The sequence below is a fragment of the Erythrolamprus reginae genome, chromosome 1 (genome assembly GCF_031021105.1).
Source record: "Erythrolamprus reginae isolate rEryReg1 chromosome 1, rEryReg1.hap1, whole genome shotgun sequence".
Taxonomy (NCBI): Eukaryota; Metazoa; Chordata; class Lepidosauria; order Squamata; family Dipsadidae; genus Erythrolamprus; species Erythrolamprus reginae.
The window spans coordinates 69,989,404-69,997,756 of NC_091950.1; positions in this window are offsets into that span (position 1 = coordinate 69,989,404).

Consider the following 8,353-nt stretch of genomic DNA (forward strand, 5'->3'; position numbering starts at 1 on the left):
ACGCAATAACCGGGGGATCACTGTATATACAATAGGACGGTAGGCATATTGCAATATAAAAATCTTCTGCACCAGGCAGCAGTAGCACAAAGTTGTGAGTGCATAACAATAGAAGGATGATATTATTAAATAAATATTTTTTTCACAGAGTTCTTTCACTGTCTAATAATGATACCATAATTCTGATGCAATAATATTCTTCATCCAAATAGTTCTGTAAAGACAGTCCTTCCTTCCTTCCTTCCTTCCTTCCTTCCTTCCTTCCTTCCTTCCTTCCTTCCTTCCTTCCTTCCTTCCTTCCTTCCTTCCTCAAATGAAGCCTGAGATTTCTCCTGTTTTCTTTGGGAAAAGAAATGGACATTTTCTCCCTGCCCCAATTGACATAAAACACACCATGTTTAGCTTTTTATTTACAAAATTCAATCATGTCTAAAAACGATTCCTTGCCCAAAACAAAGGCCCTTTAATCTCATCAGGACCTGAAGGAAAATAAATATTCCCTTTGCTAACAAAAGCAGAATGAAAGACACAAAACAGCAGGGACCTACCAGCAATGTAATTGTCCAACATATGCCTAATTAGGGAAAAATCAACAAGGTAGCCCAGAAAAACTGCAAATGTTCTATGTAAATTGGAGACATGCCTAATTTCATCAACATTCTAATGCTTGTTTGCAAAGTATAATAGTTGTTTCCAATGCTGCTTCTAAAAAGACTTGTTTTTCTTAGCAATAAATGTCTTTCATTTTATAAACTAAACCAACCAGATTTTTCCTTCTTATGGTCTTAAGAATTCTGACAACAAACCAAAACCTTGAAAACAGCCCACACCACAGTTCAAAATACCTATAAAACTTACAGATCTTCCCTGATCTAATTCTTCTGTATATTGGAACCCAACAATTGTTGCTTCAATAAAGTTGATCTTCCTCCTCAGAGTTGCACTACAATTTTTCACCACCACAATAGCATGGCAACTCAGGTGGTTCACCCTTTTTTCCTTCCTATCTCTCTTCCCCACTGTTAGGAAATGAGAAACACTGTATCTAGAGAAACTTGAAAATGTATCTGGCAGTTGTGAAGTGGAGAGTCTATGCTCCAAATTTGTCTGTCTGTCTATTTTTTTGTTTTGAAAGGTCATCAAGTCCAACCCCCTGCTTGAGCAGGAAATCCTACAGCATCCCAGCCAAATGACAGTCCAATTTCCTCTTGAAAATGTCCAGAGCAGGCCATTCCACTGGTTGATTACTCTGACCGTCAGGAAGTTCTTCCTTATTTCTAGGTTGAATCTCTCCTTGGTCAGCTTCCAACCGTTGTTCCTCGTCTGGCCCTCTAGTGCCCTGGAATACAGTGTGACCCCCTCCTCTCTGTGGCAACCCCTCATGTACCTGTAGATTGCTATCATGTCCCCCCTGGCCCTTCTTTTCTCTAGGGCTATCCATGCCCAGTTCCAGCAATCTCTCTTCATACGTCTTGGTTCCTACTCCCCTAATCATTTAGGTTGCTCTTTTCTGCACCTTCTCCAGAGTTTCCATGTCTCTTTTGAAGTGCGGTGACCACTTCAATGCAGTACTCCAGATGTGGTCTGACCAGGGCGTTATCATGTTTTCTATCTCATTCTTGGTCCTGTCTATTAGGAATAGGAATAGAAATAGGACTTTCATCTGAAAAAAGAAACTCATATCTTATTATTCTGAAAATCCAAGAAAAGAGAAGTCATGATCTGATCCAATTTTATACCTACTGCTAATATTTTGCTTTAAACTATAATCCCTTTTTATTAATCACACTCCAAAGATTTTTTGTGGGTTAATGATAAAAGTGATTAACTGGCTTGGATACTGAAGAAAATGTCTTCTTCTTTCCCTTCAACAATTTGCAACTATCAAAAAAGACACTGAGATTGGTCACAAAGAACTCAGCACTCAGCACATTATGATAAGGAGAGTTTTTTTCTACGAACTTCCTTAAATTATTTAGAATAATTCCCTTCTCATTTAGAACTATGTAACTTATCCCATATTACTTAAAAGAGGGCCTCAGCCTTTTAGAGAGATAAGAGAAAGAGGGTGAAAAAGGTTTTTGAATTTTATAAATTTTCTAAACTAAATTTAAATTATAAGAACATAAGAAGAGCCATGCTGAATCAGGCCGAAGCCCATCGGGTCCAGCATTCTGTGTCACACAGTGGCCCACTAATTGTCCATGGGGATATTGAGCAAAAAGAGAAGGCAAAACCCTCTCTTTCCTCTGACCCCCAACAAGTGGTACTCAAGGGAAACCTACCTGCCTCAATCAACATAGAGAGGTGGCACATGGACATCCGTTTCAATAACCACCAATACACTTGGCATCCATGAATCTGTCTAACCCTGCCTTGAAGCTATCAAGGCTGACAGCTGTCACAACCTCTTCTGGAAGTGAATTCCATAAACCAATGACCCTCTGGGTGAAGAAATATTTCCCTTGATTTGTCCTCACTTTCTTACCTATGAGCTTTAGGGAGTTATCTGAAATTATCTTGAAGTCCAATGAAATATTACAATAATTACAATGATTGTTTGAAAAACAGAAGTGATGGACAATCACTGATATTAAATTGCAAAGCCTATTATAGCTCGGGGATGCTCTTGCGCTATGTATGAAAGCGCCCAGCTGGGAGGCGGTGTTCTCGCCCCTCCCCACCACCGCAAATGTTGGCCTGGCGATAATTTCGCCGGGTCTCTCAATTTATCAATAACCCTGGGTACATAAATGAATGACTAGTGAGTTGCTAACAACTTAATCAAGCTAAATTTGGAATTCAGTTATTTGGGGGCTTATAGCCATCATTTTCTCAGAGATTTAATCTTTATAAATCATTCTACATTTGCTTGCAAATCAAATACAAAGTTAATATGACTCGACTTTTTCATCTTTATTACTATGATTGAAAAGCAAATCTATTGTTCAGGCCTTGAAAGAAGGCAATAGCAAACTACTGTACTTCTAAAAATCTTCCCAAGAAATTGACTCCTGGTGATTGCAGTCCCCCCAAAATAATTTCAAAGGAGAATACAGTGATCCCCCGATTTTTGCGATCTCGATCTTCGCGAAACGCTATATCGCGATTTTTCAAAAAATATTAATTAAAAATATTTTCCCACCCGATGACGTCACTCTCTTCCTTTCTCATCTTTCTTTCTCTCTCTCTTTCTCTATCTTGCTTCTTCCTCTCTCACACTCTCTTCCTCCCTCTCTCATCTCTTTCTTTCCTTCTCTTTCTTTCTCTATCTCTCCCCCTCTTGCTCTCGAGCGGCAGGCGGCGGGCGGGCGGGCGAGCGGCGGGCGGGCAGCAGCGAGGAGCCGAAGATCGGGGTTTCCCCTTTGTGTGGGCGGCGGGGAAGACCCAGGGAAGGTTCCTTCGGCCGCCCAGCAGCTGATCTGCTCCGCAGCGCCGCAGCAGCGAGGAGCCGAAGATCGGGGTTTCCCCTTTGCGTGGGCGGCGGGGAAGACCCAGGGAAGGTTCCTTCAGCCGCCCAGCAGCTGATCTGCTCTGCAGCGCCGCAGCAGCGAGGAGCCGAAGATCGGGGTTTCCCCTTTGCGTGGGCGGCGGGGAAGACCCAGGGAAGGTTCCTTCGGCCGCCCAGCAGCTGATCTGCTCTGCAGCACCGCAGCAGCGAGGAGCCGAAGATCGGGGTTTCCCCTTTGCGTGGGCGGCGGGGAAACCCTGATCTTCGGCTCCTCGCTGCTGCCGTGCTGCCGAGCAGATCAGCTGCTGGGCGGCCGAAGGAACCTTCCCTGGGTCTTCCACGACGCCCACGCAAACTCCACCATCTGCGCATGCGCAGCCATGGAAAAAGGGCGCGCATGCGCAGATGGTGTTTTTACTTCCGCACCACTACATCGCGAAAAATCGATTATCGCGAGGGGTCTTGGAACGGAACCCTCGCAATAATCGAGGGATCACTGTACTGAGAATTGGCTTGCAATGCTACTTTCCAACTATCATTATGCTACTTAATTTTAAATAAATGCATATGCCAAATAGCTTGCCAAGTTATTGTATATAACTTGTATTGTATACAAGTGGTATATAAAATCCTTTCTCTCCTTTCCCCCTGTATTAAGCAAGAAATAAAATATAGTGAAATAATGATATATTTAGTGATTCATCCTCAATGCTAATTTCAATACAATTTTTGTAAAATGAAGAGATTAATTATATTCTCTGGGAATCAGATCTTTTTTGTACTATTAAGAAAGTGGTAGAAATTGTGGATTGCTATAAACCCCTATTTGATAAGTCAATAATCATACTCATTCACCAGAAGAAATGACTCCATTGACTAATATTATTTGCTATATTTTGAGAGAGAAGTAAAAGGATAGATAAAGGATAAATTTATTGGACGTATTTTTGTGGGTTTTTTTTTTGCTCCCTGAGTAATTATTTTCCTAATGATCCAAATTAGCTATACAAATATCATACATTTGGTGTGATTATATATTGTGGCCAATATATTCCTATTTTCTCTCAAACTGGTCAATGTTTTTAATAAAGTTGTGTTTGGTCACCCTCCCCCATCCCTCCGGAGGCTCTTTGGAAGCCAAAAATGCCCCCAGAGCCTCTGTGCAAGCAAAAAATCTATTGGCTGGCATACACATGCACGTTGGAGCTGAGTTAGGGCAATGGCTCGCGTGCCAGCAAATATGGCTCTATGTCCCACCTGTGGCACCTGTGCCACAGGTTTGCCATCACTGTTTTAGGGCAAGGAAGCAATCAGGCTTATAGGATAAGAACCACATCTTCAAGGATAGGAGGGAGAAGTGGGGATAGGGGCAAAGACCAATCCTGGCTGTAAGGAGGAAAGAAAACACAAACCAATCTTATACAAATGGAGATATGAAACAAGAACTCTACCAATGAGAAACTGCCTGCCCCACAACCCCAGCTGAAATAGTACAAAGCTGTTTTTGTCCCCCCCCCGTCGTCCCCCCCCCCCATCCCCCAATCTGGGCATCATGTTTTTACTCTGCATTGCTCTGAATCCCATACTTCCAACCTTTCTTGTTGTAGCTCAGTTGCTTAGATTACAAATCAGCAGCAGGGAATAAATCAACTTTGACAGGACTTGCTGGGGTTGTAATAGGCGAGTCTTCTTCCTCTCTCTCAGGAAATTTGTGCCAAATTATTATATGTATTTTGTAAAATAAAATAAACACAGCCTCTGACCTAGAAGCAAGTGTATTTCCCAGGGCGTAAAAGTTTGCCCAACCTCATACTTAAAGGTTTGCCCATTCAAATATTCTTTCCCACCAGAAATTGTTTGTGTGTTCACCAGACCTCTGCAAGCAGATATTAAATGGCACGACTGTCAACTGGTCTAATTATACTTATTCAGAAGTTAGTGAAAAGGATCAGTTTGCTCTGAGTCAGACCTACCATTCCTCATACACAATCCTTTCTCTACCTAGTTAATAGATTGCCAGCGTATTTCAAAATGCTCACAAAAATCTTATCAGCCAAGCCTGAGAATGAAAGGTCATTTCTGTTTAAAGGAGATAAAACTCTAGATTTTTTGCTGGTTCTCACAAAGCAATTGATTATGTGGTTTGCCATAGGGCGAAGCGCACTTGGATGATTCATGCAACTAGTTCACCACGTACAAAAGCCAGAGAGGGCAGAGGAGATAAAAATCCTTTATAGTCACATCAACCAGCTCTCTTTATAAATAGCAAAACAAATGCAGCTCACAGCTGGGTTCTCTAATACACTACCGTGTTGCTACAGCAATGACAGCCCAAAAGATATAAAATGTGTGAAGCAAAGCACCAAATCCTGTATTATTACAGTCTAAGGAAAGCACTTTTCAAGTATCATTAAAGCAAGCAGACATCAGCTCCATTTTTGGCTTTTGTTTTTCTATAATATTCCACAATCTGAAACAGTCTGCTTTGCCTTATGGTATAGTAAGGCTACCGACATGGAACTGACGTGGAATAAGCCTTGCTACAAAGTTCAAAGTCTACCAAGCAGTAGTCCTAACGACCCTATTATATGCCAGTGAGACTTGAATAATATACAAGTATACAGGACCCAGATCATGGAGGGCAATATGTTGATTCTGTAAATCACTTAGACAGGGCTGTAAAGCACTGTGAAGCGATATATAAGTCTGCTATTTCTGTAAACCTTTGATTTATAATTGTTCTAAACTTAGCAAAATGTAATAACCAATACTATTCCAGACATGGTTTCAAGTAGGTGTCTTGACTGAAAACTAGAAAATACACCCCTGTTCAAATGACAACTTTATGGTTGCTGAGGAGCTATAAAATCTTATAATGAATCAATTCCATTGTAACAAGCCCAAAGCAATTCAATATTGTTATTATTACTTTTAAGTGGACTAATGGCTTAATTCCATCAGTTCTATTGAGAAAGGCCATTGGAGAAATATTATCAAGATCACAAAGCAATAGGAAAGGGTCATATATAACTTATCGAACACCTACTACAGGTAAAACAAAATGCATGGCTATTTTATGTTACTAGTGAAATCATAGAAAAGTTAAATTCACAACAATTCAGGCAACCTAGCCCATGATGCTTGGTGCTGAAATTAAGTCAAGGTTATTCTTGAAATATGAATGGATGGTAAAGGTGATGGAGTTGGTAGAGATTGCAAATTTGACTTTTCCTTTTAACTTTAATTTTTGTTGTATTTGTATTTTATCTTATAATAAATTTTAATAACATTTTAAAAGGTTGTTTTTAAATTATGCAAAATAATTGAAAACTATAATGCTAGAAAAAATTCTGCATTGCATGATTAAACAATATGACTTTTTGATGTTATGTTTGGCTAGCATATTTAACTTTTTAAAAATATGAGGTTTTACATTGGGTAGTTCACCAGAGGGCACTATCTTTCTAGGATACATGTAGTGGAATACTTATTTTGATTTCAGCAAAGCTTTCAAAAGTCATTTCAATATTGTAACAGCATCTGACATTTTTTAATATCTAAGCTCAATTTACTCTTTTCAATTACTAGATGTAGTAAAATAAATATTTTATCTTGACTCTTCAAAATATTTCTTATAAAAGTATTTTGGATATGATTATATCATGTGATTAGTTCAAAATTGATTCCTCCAGTTCCCTTATCTTTTCTGTCTATATTCCTTGTGAGGATTGTGTAATTATAATATTAAGAGCCTCAAGAGTTTGTGGCTACCATGACAACTATGGATCTCATCCTATTTATTGAGGACCAAACGAGAAGTCATACATTAGATCTGATTTTTATCTTGGGGCCTGGGAGATGTTAATATCTGTCCCTTGTCGAAGTTAGATAACCTTTCTTAGCTCTGGAATCCTGTTTTTGGTGTCCATCCTTTGCTGTTGGAAGGTAGGGCTATTTGATCAGCTGGCCCAGGCAACTGATGGACTCAACTGGATTTCAGAAGTAATCTGTTTTTTTCCTAGAGGCTCTGGAGCCTGAGGTTGTGCAGGGACCATAGTTGTGGTTTGGAATGAGCTTCAACGAGAGCCTTGAATTGGATTGCTTCTCCATGGACTCTCTGTGAGCACAGAACAGTGGTGGATTGCTACCGCCTTTACAACTGGCTTGCTAACTGCGTGCTTTGCTGCACATGTGTGTGCAGTTCAGAAGAAATACATGGTGCATTCCAAAAGTAATGCAATGTTTTTTTTAAAAAAGCAATTTATTGAACAGATTTGCACAGTACTTAAAATTCTTCAAAGTACTGTCCTTGGGCATCTACACATTTTTTCCAGCGACTCTGCCATGACTGGTACGCGCCCTAGAAGGCGTCTTCGGGGACCTCTCACAAGGTCTTCGTCACGGCTGATGGGATCTCTTCTATGGACAAAAACCAGGTTCCTTTCATTGCTGGGAAGAAAAAGAAGTCTGCTGGGGTGACGTCAGGACTATAAGGGTAGGGTGGGGCAGTGTTGGCACCTGGTGTTTGGCCAGGAACTTGCAGACTCGTAGCGCGTTGTGGCAAGGTGCATTTTTTGTCCATAGAAGAGATCCAATCAGCCGTGACAAAGACCTTGCGAGAGGACCCCGAAGACGCCTTCCAGGGAGCGTACCAGTCATGGGAGAGTCACTGGAAAAAATGTGTAGAGGCCCAAGGACAGTACTTTGAAGAATTGTAAGTGTTTGTGCAAATCTGTTCAATAAATTACTTTAAAAAAAAATAATTGCATCACTTTTGGAATGCACCCTGTAGAACTTCCACATTGCAAACTAGGTCAGGAGCAAGGAAAGACCTATAAAGCCCTTCATGGCACCGGACCAGATTATCTCAGGGAACGCCTTCTGCTGCACGAATCCCAGCGA